Source organism: Miniopterus natalensis, chromosome 2 (assembly GCF_054644295.1).
Source record: "Miniopterus natalensis isolate mMinNat1 chromosome 2, mMinNat1.hap1, whole genome shotgun sequence".
Classification (NCBI taxonomy): domain Eukaryota; kingdom Metazoa; phylum Chordata; class Mammalia; order Chiroptera; family Miniopteridae; genus Miniopterus; species Miniopterus natalensis.
Window position 1 is genome coordinate 166,659,136 of NC_142082.1, and position 12,470 is coordinate 166,671,605.

Here is a 12,470-nt window from a genome sequence, read left to right on the forward strand (position 1 = left end):
TTATCAAATATCTAAATGTCAGAGCTAAAACTACAAAAGCCTTACAAGGAAATATAGGTTGAAGTCTTCAGAGCTTTGCAATGATAGCAGTCTTAAATAACCCCAAAAGCACAAACAACAAAACAAAAAAATATAGAAATCAAACTTCAATATAGAAATCAAACTTCATCTGATAAGAGTTTAGTATCCAGAATATATAAACAACTCTTACATCGCATAACAAAAGACAAAATAATTTAAGAACGGCCAAAAGACTTGGATAGACATTTCTCCAAGGAAGATTTACAGATGGCCAATAAGCACATTAAAAGATGCTCAACATCCTTAGTCATTAGGCAAATGCAAATTAAAACCACAGTGAGGTACCTCTCGAACCTATTAGGATGGCTATAAGTAAACAAAAGATCAATAACAGTTGTCGGTGAGAACGTGGAGAAATTGGAACCTTCATATACTGGCTGGTAGAAATGTAAAATTGTGTCTTCACTATGAAAAACAATCTGGTGGTTCCTCAAAAGTTAAACATAGAAATACTGTATGACCCAGCAATTCCACTCCTAGGTATATGTCCAAGAGAATTAAAAATATGTTCAAACAGCCCGGCCGGCGCGGCTCAGCGGTTGAGCATCAACTTATGATCCAGGAGATGGAGGTTTGATTCCCAGTCAGGGCACATGCCCGGGTGTCGGCCTTGATTCCCAGTAGGGGGCGTGCAGGAGGCGCCGATCAGTGACCCTCCCTCATCATTGATGTCTCTCTCTCTCTCCCTCTCCCTTCCTCTCTCTGAAATCAATAAAGATATATATTTTTTAAATGTTCAAACAAAAACCTGTACATGAATGCTCACAGCAGCATTGTCCATATGGCTAAAAAGTGGAGACACCCAAGCGTCCATCAATTGATGGTTAGAGAAACCAATGTGGTGCATCCATCCAGTGGCATTCTATTCAGTCATGAAAGGAATAAAGTACTGACACCTGTTGCAGCATGAATAAAATTTGAAATCATTGTGCTAAGGGAAAGAAGCCAGAAAAAATAATGCCACATATTGTATGATTCCATTTATATAAAATGTCCAAAATAGGTAACCCCATAGAGACAGAAAGATTAGCGGTTGCCAGGGGCTAGAGGGAGAAGGTAATGGAGTAACTGCTTAATGGGTACAGAGTTTCTTTTTGGGATGATGATGAAGAGTCAGGAATTCAACGTAGTGACTGTACTAAAAAAAACACTGAATTGTATACATAGATGTATATTTTATCTCAATTTTTAAAAAGTGAATATAACTTTGGAGTCAAGCCATCCTGTATGAGTTCTGGATCCATGTGCCAGTGTGCCAGGTATAACCTTTGTGAAGCCCTAATTTCCCTTTTGTAAAATGGGCATGATAATGTTATCTTTTCATATACAGATGGTCTCCATGTTATGACGGTTCAACTTAGGATTCTGGACCTTATGATGGTGCAAAAGTGATGCTTATTCAGTAGAAACCATACTTCAAACTCTGAATTTTTGCCCTGGCTGGTGGGGCTCTGTGGTAGGGTATTGGCTTGTACACCAAAGGTCGAGGGTTCGATTCCCGATCCCTCTAACATCTACTTCCCCCCCCCTCCCTTTTGCTCTTTCAAAAATAAATGGAAAAAATATCCTCAGGGGAGGATTAACAAAAAAATAATAATAATAAAATAAATAAATAAATACTGAATTTTCATCTTTCCCAGGCCAGCAGTGTACATTATGATACTCACGAAGCTGAGCAGCTTTCAGTCAGTCATGCGATCATGAGGGCAAACAACCGATACTCTACAGTGTACTGTGTTGCCAGCATTTTGAAAATATTGTGTTCTGAGCACGTTTAAGGTAGGCTAAGCTAGGCTATGATATTGATAAGTTAGGTATATTAAAAGCATTTTTTACTTACGATAGTATTTTCAGCTTACAATGGGTTTATGGAGATGTAGCCCCATCATAAGTTGAGGAGTATGTGCACTTTTGGTATTAAATTGGAAGACAACACAAACCTGGCCCTATCTTAAATAGCATTGCCATCCCCTCTGTTTACAGGACAGAAACCTAGAAGTTACCCCTGACATCACTCCTTGTCCCCATACCCAGTCTTGTAGATGTTGTGCACAGGACACTGTCTTGGATTTATTTACTTTTTATATTCTCTACTAGCACCTGAGAAAGAAAAGAAAAAAAAAAGCAGCCTCTAATAGTCAAAAGCTGGCCTGACAATCATAACCAAGCCATACTGTCTTCCTGTTGGACATACACAATCTTATAAAATAGCAACCTCAGACAAGATTACTTTGAAACCATGATAAAATGAGAGAAAGCAAAGCTACTTCATAATTTGTCACAGCCACCATAAAATACCAAATACCCCCTCTCTCTTGGCTAAAATAAATAACTACCACTTCTTACACTTATTGACATACCCAATCATAGAATTGCCTCCACTCCCTCACAACATCTAATCTAAAGCAAATTCCTGGGGGCCAGGGTGGAAGGGGTCAGTGGAGAAAAAAGGGGACATCTGTAATACTTTCAACAATAAAGATAGATTACCAAAAAGAAAAGCAAATCCTTATTTTCCTAGACCCTCCCCCAGATCACTAACTCAAAGCCCAAATCCTATCATTGAATTTATAGTCATGTGTCTTGGTAAGAAATAGCCTCTGAGACACTTCATGGCTCATTGTTCCCCATCAGTTCTCCCTCACTGTGAGAATAGAGCGAACTTGTTCAGCTACAGGTGTGTTCTTCCTGCTCTTTGGCTAGAGGTCATTGACATGCTGTAGTTGGAGCTACAATATCTCTTGCTTAGTCTACTCCTATAGTTATGGTGTTCACCAATTCTTACTACATTTTATAGAGAATTAATCTATGGTGGTTTTGATAATGGTTGTTTTTAATTAAATTTCATAAGCAATAAATACCTCATCTGTTATTCATTCATTCTTTCTAGTATTTACTAGGTGCACAGCATTGTGACCAACAAGTCTAGACTTTATAGAGCAGTATTTATTCTACCTAAAATAATAGAATTTAAAATTTAAGATGTACTGGAAATTCAGGACAATAATGTAGTTGCTTATCCATCAGAATTCTAGACCAGAGCACAGAATCCAAATACTAGCTCTAGGTTTATTCTGTTAGGGTAAAGATGAACCCATGGGTGCTTTTATTTTTTAAATGACTGGGAATCAAACCCACAACCTTTGATGTACAGGGTTGGGACAACGCTCCAATCGACTGAGCCATCTGGCCAGAGCTCCATGGACACTTTTATAATGTTGATTTGTCAACAAGAGATTCCCAAGTATCCTCAGCTAGGTGAAATTGGGCACCCCCTACCATGTTGCAGCTAACTTCTTATTGATTCAACTAATTGCCTCACTGATCGGTTAGATTGTGGGTTCTTTCCATAGCCTTGACTACAATAGAGCAGTCCTAAAGTCCGGAAGTTGAACACCACTGCAATTACAATGCACTCTGAGAAGCTGCTGTATAACTTAGTGACAAATAAGTGTTAAAAATAATGCTTTGGATTTCTAGAAAGTCTAAATTATTGAAAGGAAGTATTGATAGAGGAGGTGGAAATGTACCTGGACCTTGGACAAAAAGTTAAAGAAATACGTTAATATGTTTCCAAAAATTCCTGTGGATAGTGATAAATGACTCAGTTGTGATCTTTCTGAACTAGGTAAGAGTATTTTTAAGATTGATGATACCACTGTCATTAGATAGTAATCCCATATACTTTTGGCAGGAGAGTCAACTAATATAATATTTTAAATTTATATGATCTTTAATCCAGCAATTAGGAATCTAAACTGAAGACATATCTTCTACATATGTACCCAAGATTACATATACAAGAGTATTTATCTCAACACTATAGTAGCGAGACACTGAAAGTTAATAGTGGAATGGATGATAAACATACTTAGTAAGAGTATGCAGCGACTTAAAGAGGAATGATGTAAAGTTATATATATGTATATACAGAGAGGCATATAAAAATATCCAAAACATATTGCTAAGAGAATAAAATTTTTTTAAAACTTTGCATAGCTTGATCTCATTTATGCTTTAATGGGTATGTATGTTTGTGTGTCTATAGATAGACCTTTTAAAACATAAACATTTATATACATACATGCTTATCAAAAGGGCTAAAAAGGTAAAATCCAAATTACTAGCAGTTGTTATCTCCAGAGAGAAAAATTAGATAGGATGAGGAAGGTGAAGAAAAAGGAACTTTTATTTTTTTACTTCATATACTTCTGCAGAAAACTATAACTTGTAAATTTTTAATTAAAATTAAAGAAATGAAAGTATCATTTAAGACTTAGAACTCAATAGGAATTCATTATTTTACATTCCCCAGTATTTACTTACTAACATAGAATATTCTACAGCTTTAAGGAGTCAAGAAAATCTCAGTAAAATAAGTCTAGCAGAGGGGATGGCATGGGTCTTTGAGTGCCTAAAAACTTTCTTCCTAAGGGGGGAAAAATATAAGAAAACTTTCTTCCTACTACCAATGAAACATTCTGAGGGTTGGGCAATCTGCAGGAAAGGAAGTCTATCAGTCAGGGTTCCACCAGAGTAAGAAAAACCAGTAAGAGGTATATTTTAAGGAATCTGCTTACTTGGTTGCAGGAGCTAGCAAAGCAAGTTCAAAATCTACAGGGCGGCTGTCAGGAAGAGCAGGCTGGAACTCAAGGGCAGGAGTGCTCAGGCGAAACTTCTCTCTGGAGAACAGCCTCAGTTCAGTTCTTAAATCTTTCAAACTAATTGAATCAGGCCCACCCACATTATGTAGAATACTTAGTCAGCTGGGTTTTAGACGGAACTGCAAAACACCCCATAGCAACACCTAGATTAGCCATTTGATTAAGTAACTGAGGCCTAGCCAAGTTGACACAGAAAAGGTGCGAATCAAGGAGAGTTAACATTTCTGAGTGCAGAATGTTTGCTAGTCTTGTCCTGATTGCTTTACATACTTGACCTCACCCAGTCTTTACAATTTAACCCCCAGGTTGCTTTACATACTTGACCTCACCCAGTCTTTACAACTTAACCCCCAGGTGGATTTAAACTTCAGTGCCTCTGACTGTGAAGCCTATAATTGATATATTGTAGCTCTTTTAGCTGTGGTTAACAAACCAACTCAACTTACTCATAAAGAGTGGATTTATTTTATAGCCATATATAGGCAGTAACTGGAAAGTGAAATGGTTTTACTAAGTGACTGAGATGCTTCTAGTGACTGGCTACTTTTTCTGTTTCTTTTTCAAGAACTACATGGCCTGTCTCTCTTAGTGTCTCCTTTTCTCCCTAAGGGTCCCCTCTGCTCACTTCTCTTATTAGCTGACTCCCACTGCAGTCAAAGTTTCTGTTCCATAATACCCTAACTTGCATACAATAATCCGTCGTGGATGCTCCTGTTCTCTCTATTTTTTATTCTTAATCCTTACAGCTAATTGGCAATTTTTTCAAATTTCCCACAGGACAATTTAATTGGCCCAACGAATCTTTTGGGCCATTCTATATGTATTACTACTAAAGTGATATCAAAGGGAATTAGTAGAAATGAGGGGCATGAAACAATTCCAGGGGCTTAATTTGACGAGGTGAAGGACTATATATGAAGGTTGCAAAGGGAGAGTGAATGAAAAACAAACTGCTCGTTTCTCTTCCGACTAGAGCTTTGCCCCTTGGTCATAGTCGTACTTGAGAGGAGTATATTGCATCGGAGCCCCCTAGGTCTATCCAGGGGCTTCAGTCCCTTGACCCAGTAGCTGTCTCTCCTCTCCCTGGTGCCATAGCCAGTGTGACTTGCACACATGTACTAAGAGCACTTAAACTCTACACTCAAAGCCCAAGCATGAACTTGTGTTTCTCACCATCACTCTGGGACTCCTTCGGCTTATTTCTGTCCTGTCTGTCCTCTAAACTGCAGTTTCATTGAATGACCTCGTCTAGCTTTTCAATCTATGTGTCTATGCCTGAAATTTGCTTCTTAGTTCTCTACTCAAGCTGAACTCAGCCCTTCCTTTTCTGGTAAAAGCTGCTGATTTTAGTAGGAACAGAACTCTGTGTCAAAACCCTGTGGAATCTAATTCGATTTCTCGTGACTATGATTGGCCAGGCTGCCCATATCTCCCTCAAGCAGAGGGAGAGCAGTTATTTGTACCTGTATCACATATTTTTTGAGCAACTACTATTTTGTTGAATGCTGTGGTAGGTGCTGGTCCTGCAAAGTTAGTAAGAAACAGTCTTTCCCTTAAAAAGCTCTTGGAGGAGGGAAAGACCTACGGCTCACAATTACACAAAATTTGACACAAGTATGCAGACATATGTATCAAAGAGGTCATTTCAATTAGCTTGAAGGTTCAAGAAAGCTCTCTAGAGCAGGATACCCATGAGCTTAATCTTTTTAATACAATATTTTATAAATAATAATACAAGAATAAACTGTGTTTCATGTACTCACAACTGTAAACTTACTTCTGCCAACCCCTGTATATAGAGGCCTGAGTTGGAAAGAGTAGATTTGGTAGTTGTTAGCTTTATTAAACAAGTCCATGCATATGTATGAGGTCCCAAAGGAGGAAAGTGTATTGAATGAGAATGATAGAGAACTGGGAAGCACAGACATAGGTGCAGGAAGGGAAAGAAGAATCTACCAATGAATCTCAGAAGACACACCCAGAGGAAAAAAGGGGGAGAAAAAAAGGGAAATCAAAGGAGTGGCATAAATAAAGACAAATATTTATATATTTGAATATTTAAGTATTTATATATTTAAATATATAAATATATAAATATATATTAAAGTTAAGGGTTACCACAACCCATCACTCCTGAAAAGTGTGAAGGTAGATTAAGGACATCTGGCAATTTGATATACCAGGTTATGGCCTAGCATCTGAGCTATCCTAGGGCTTATGAGTTTTTCAAGGATCTAAAAACATATTTGAGACCCAAAAGCAACAAAAAACTTTTAAAATACCCAACTCCCCATTGCTAAATTCCTGCAAAATCAAAGTAAATGTTTGTCAACAAAACATGCCAATTAGCCAATTGTAACTCAATTCATATATAAATTTAATGTTACATGTAAATATAGCAACTGATGTGTATTAGGGCCCCTTGTATTGTCTATTTAAATTTTTTTCTATATATTATTATGTTTTGATACCTTAAAAACTCTTTCTAGCAGGAGAGAGGCTGACCCGCTTGGGGCTAGCCAATTCTTAAGAGATAGCAGAAACTCAGCTTGGCCTTGATATACAAACTTCCCAGGGCCATCCCCCTTCTATCTGGCCTGTACACCTCCAGAAAGCAATATTCCTCTTCCTTTATCATCCCAGGTCCAGGTACCAGGCAACTAGGGACCATCCCTATAGGTTAGAGCCTAGTGAAATTATTTAAACTAGCTAATCTTAAACTGTTTACCCTACCTTGCCTTTCTCCCTGGAAACCCCAATAAAGGCTCTTGGCCTAAACCTTTTGCTCCCTCCTGTCTTCTGCCTCCTGACCACTCTTCTGCTTGGCCTTGTATGGGACGCTGTGCCTCCTGTCTCTAGGGCCTGCGAGTATAGTGAACTTTTCCTGAGTCTCTCTGTTTCCTCTTGTGGCTGCACTTGACTGATCATCTCATAAAAAAACATAAAACACCCCCCAAGGAAGGACTGCCTCAGGCCTACAGGTCTCCAAACAGTCCCTAGCTATCTCCTTGATCCATCATTTGAGATTTTATCTTCTACACATGAGTGCATCTAGTTGGTGAACCTGGCTGTGCCTTCACCTGTCATCCAGGTCATAAGCTGCACTGGGTATTTCCTTTAACCTCTGATAGGATCTCTTGAATATTCCATCCTGAAGTATGCCACTTTGGCATATTGATTATTTTGAATTAAAGATACTTGAGAACCAGTCAGCACAAAAAGGATACTCTGACCCTCCTTTGTCTCCCTGAATGCAGGAGATAAATCTCCCAGGTGAAAGTACCCTCCCTGGAGCGGGAGGGTAGAAGGCCTTATCACCAGGGGCAGGGAATTTAGGGCCCAAAAGGCTATATAAAGAAATCTTGTTACTTCAACTTACTCCCCAAACCCAAACCCCATTTGTTTTGTTAATTATTCACAAATATATTGTTCCTTTGTCTAAAGGTTTAGTTTCCTGTGTTGGTCACTTCTTTGAGTCACATATTTTTATAAGGCTCCCATACGTCACAAAATTTGTTTTTCTCCTGTTAATCTGTCTTATGTCAATTTAATTATTAGACCAGCCATAGAACCTTGAAGGGAAGGAGGAAAATTTTTCCACCCCTACTGGTGTTATTTCCTTAGAAGACTACATTTCTATGGTATGTAATACTCTTTTTATTTTATTTGTACATAAAGTTTTAGGCTGGTGTAAAGAAAGCTGACAGCCAGAATCTGTATTTTAGTATAACTTTATTGTTCTTTATTCATCATACAGGGGGTAACTTCTATTTCTTTGTAGGGGAAAAAGTCTTGAAATAATATATAAAACTTTAATGAAGGTTGAAAAGTGTATTACCTTGTGGTATGAGGACAGTCATAGGAAACATGTGACTCTGTGGAAATGTGATTTGGGAATCAGCTGGGAAATTGTATGAACATTTTCATATTCATGGACTTGGGTATTCAGGAAGATGGAGGGTAATTTTTCTTATTATTTTAAGACTTAGATTATTTTTACTTCTACCGCTTAGCTGGATCTACCACTCCTCATACAGCTCTCATTTTATACCATCATTCTAGAAAGCACTGTTCAAGTCCTGTACCTGGTGACCAGTCAAAACCTGGGAGAGTATTTCTGGCATTTATCTGTCCGAGGATACGGCTGACCCACCAACCTTGCCTTCACAGAAACCCCAGGGAACAATTTACTCCTCCGAGAGTATTCCACTCGGCAGCAGCCACTGCTTTACCTTACCAAGTGGCTCAGGTGTCCTATCACAAGCCGGGGAAGAGACGCAGACCACCCCGCAGCTTTTCTAAGATACTTGATAAGCTTTGGCATAAAGTGAATGCCTCACGTAACAAGAAACAACTCAAGCTAGAGATATCAACTGGCTTGCTTTTTATTTTATTTTTTTAAGATTTTTTAATTGATTTTTTGAGAGAGAGAGATGTGAGAGCAATACACCCATTGGCTGCCCCCTACTGGGGACTGAGCCCACAACCCTGCCATGTGCCCTGACCGGGAATTGAACCGGCAACCTTTCTTTGCATGAGATGATGCCCAACCAACTGAGCCACACCAGCCAGGAATGGTTTGCTTCTTGATATATCTTTCCTACCTCCAGCCCAAACTGGAAGATTGCCTTGTTTTTTCTTGTTTTTTAAAGCTACATCAAGCAATAGAGTTAATAAGCCCTTTAGATTCTCAACTCCAACAACCCCTCCCTATTCAGCTATACCTTTCCTGAATCTTCTAGATCACAAACCAGCATCCAGCCCCAATAAAAATAAAAATAAAAACTCAATGCCTGAAGAAGTACTGGTCTCCCTCTGACTCCTTTGGCCATATCTAATACTTGATGCACTGGGAAGGGCATGTGACCCAAAGACAGATTCTGGGTACTTGCACTGCATAGTTGGGTACACAAGAATTGTAGGTTCCATTCCATACAGGTGTCCAAGCTGAGGGGTGTCTGCTTCATTCCTGGCTCTGTAGACCATAAGAACTCACTAATACATGCATCCACATGCTGGTCCACAAAGACAATCACCAAATATTGCCAATGTCTCCAAAATCTAGGAAGAGCAAAAATGTATTTCCTATTGATCTCATAAAAACATTCAGAATCCTGGTAAGAACAGATGGCACAATTTAACTATTAACAAGGGTTTAAAGAATCAAAAAGAGACAGTGACAAGTCCTAGAGCCAGTAACAGCTCAGAAGCTGTCCCATCTCTTGGCCAAGAGGCCAGGGGCAGCTGTGATTTCCAGTATCTGGGACAGCTTAGGAAAGAATTTGTCTGGAGTCACACATCATTGGGGAGGTAGGCACAAAGGCTGGTTAGCTGGATACATAGCAAGCTGTTCTAATCTTTGAACCATGAAGTCTGCACAGCACAGACAACCGCCTCTGAGTGTTAATCAAATAAAATCTGCCCTTAGGGTTGTAAAGCTGCATGGTCCATAAAATTTGGTTTCTTTTTCCTTCTAATTTACATCCTGTGGGGGCTTCATGTACTTTTTATCGAAGATAAGATCCAAATTTAAAATTGAGCCAAGTGAGATAAAGAGTGTTAAAATCAGTGAGCTACAAAAGTTTGCAAAGGCCTTCATGAAGACTGGTGAAGTTGAACTAGAGTCTTAAAAACAGCAAATCAGTACATGATAGAATGATAACATTAGAAGGAACCTGTGGTGATCATCTACTTGGAGTACAAACTTACACACCTTTTTGTCCTAAGAGGTTTTCAGTGGCTATATATTCCTAATGCAGTGTTTTGTTGTTGTTTTTCAGCCCTCACCCGAGGATGTTTTAATTGATTTTTAGAGAGAGAGGGAGAGACAGAGTGAGAGACATCAACGTGAGAGAGAAACATCCATCTGTTGCTTCCAGTGCACGCCCCCACTGGGGACTGAACCAGCCACCTTTTGGTGTAGGGGACAACACTCCAACCAATAGAACCACCTGGCCAAGGCTAATGCAATGTTTTTACATTGGTTTACACAAAGATGAGATTTCATAAGTACATACTACAAAGTAAATATGGCAATAATTTATATAGCAATAGAAACTTAAGCTCAGAATCCCATCCTGTGTCCCAGGATGGCTCAACTGTCCCATAACTTTAATTTATTCAAGTTACTGTGAATTTTTCTTTGGCTTGGGTCCTGTTGCTTTCATTCAGGCTTCTCTCGACTGATTATTCTCAGTTACAACGCAGTTACTCAAGATGACCCAATATATTCTTACATGAAAGATGGTGATTTTTCTCTGATAATTTAAGAACCTCAATTTGATAAACACGTCTTGGCCAGTTTCAGAGGATGCCAATTCTCAGTAAGTATAGGGTCTCTGCGAAGCGAAGTGACTAACATTAGCACTAAAAATACAAGTAGCATCCTTCTTATTAGATCATGGCATGGACAGGTCAAAATTCATCATCGAGGTGTGCACACCACATCTGTGTGTTCACTTGCTCTGAGTTCTAGGACCAAGAGTTTGTTAACTCGAGTTTGTTTGTTCCTTTGTCTCCGACCCCTATAGTGCTTGTTTACTCCTTGGTAACAATTTCATTGGGCAATGAAGCAAGGCTGTCCGAGCACACAGAAAGTGTTCTGTCTCAGAAAACTCATTTTAATTTAAAGAGAAAAGTATCTTTTATGACGAAAGATCCGGTGTTTAAAAATATTAGATCAGAAAACAAGTCACCTTTAGGGTGCTCCTTCTGAGTATAATGGTAGGGCATTTGCTATATTAATAGCAGAACCAGGGCCCACAGCTTGCTTCCTCAGGCGATATTTCCAAGTTGTAAAATCTGGAGGGAAATGGGTCTAATATGTAAGGAAAATTGTAAGAAATACTCTTTTGTTCTGATTAGGTAGCTCAGTTGGTTAGACTGCCATCCTGATACGCCCAGGTTGTGGGTTCGATCTCCGGTCAAGGCACATACAAGAATCAACCAATGGTGAGGTATCACCTCACACCTGCAAGAATGGCTGCCATCAACATATCTACAAATAGTGCTGGTGTGGAGAAAGGGCACCCTGGTACACTGCTGGTGGGAATGCAGACTGGTGCAGCCACTATGGAAAACAGTGTAGTTTCCTCAAAAAATTAAAAATGAAACTGCCATTTGATCCCACTTCCAGGAATATACCCTAAGAATCCCAAAACACTAATCAGAAAGAATATATGCACCCCTGTGTTCATAGCAGCTCAGTTTACAATAGCTAAGATCTGGAAACAGCCCAAGTGCCCATCAGGAGATGAGTGGATAAAAAAGCTGTGGGACATTCACACCATGGAATACTACACAGCTGTAAAGAAGAAGAATCTCTTACCCTTTGAGACAACATGGAGGGACCTGGAGAGTATTATGCTAAGCGAAATAAGCCAGGCAGAGAAAGACAAATATCACATGATCTCACTTATATGTGGAATCCAATGAACAAAATGAACTGATGAACAAAGTAGATCCAGAGACATGGAAGCATGGAACAGACTGACCAAAGAACTTACATGTATATACGCAAAACCCATGGATATAGACAACAGTGTGGTAAAAGCCTGTGGAGAGGGAGGAGGGAGGAGGGGGTCAATGCCAGAAAAAATGAGACATCTGTAATACTTTCAACAATAAAGATAAATTTTAAAAAAATCAACCAATGAATGCATAAGTGGAACAACAAATCAACATTTCTCCCTCCCTTCCTCTCTCTCTCTTTAAAATAAATAAATA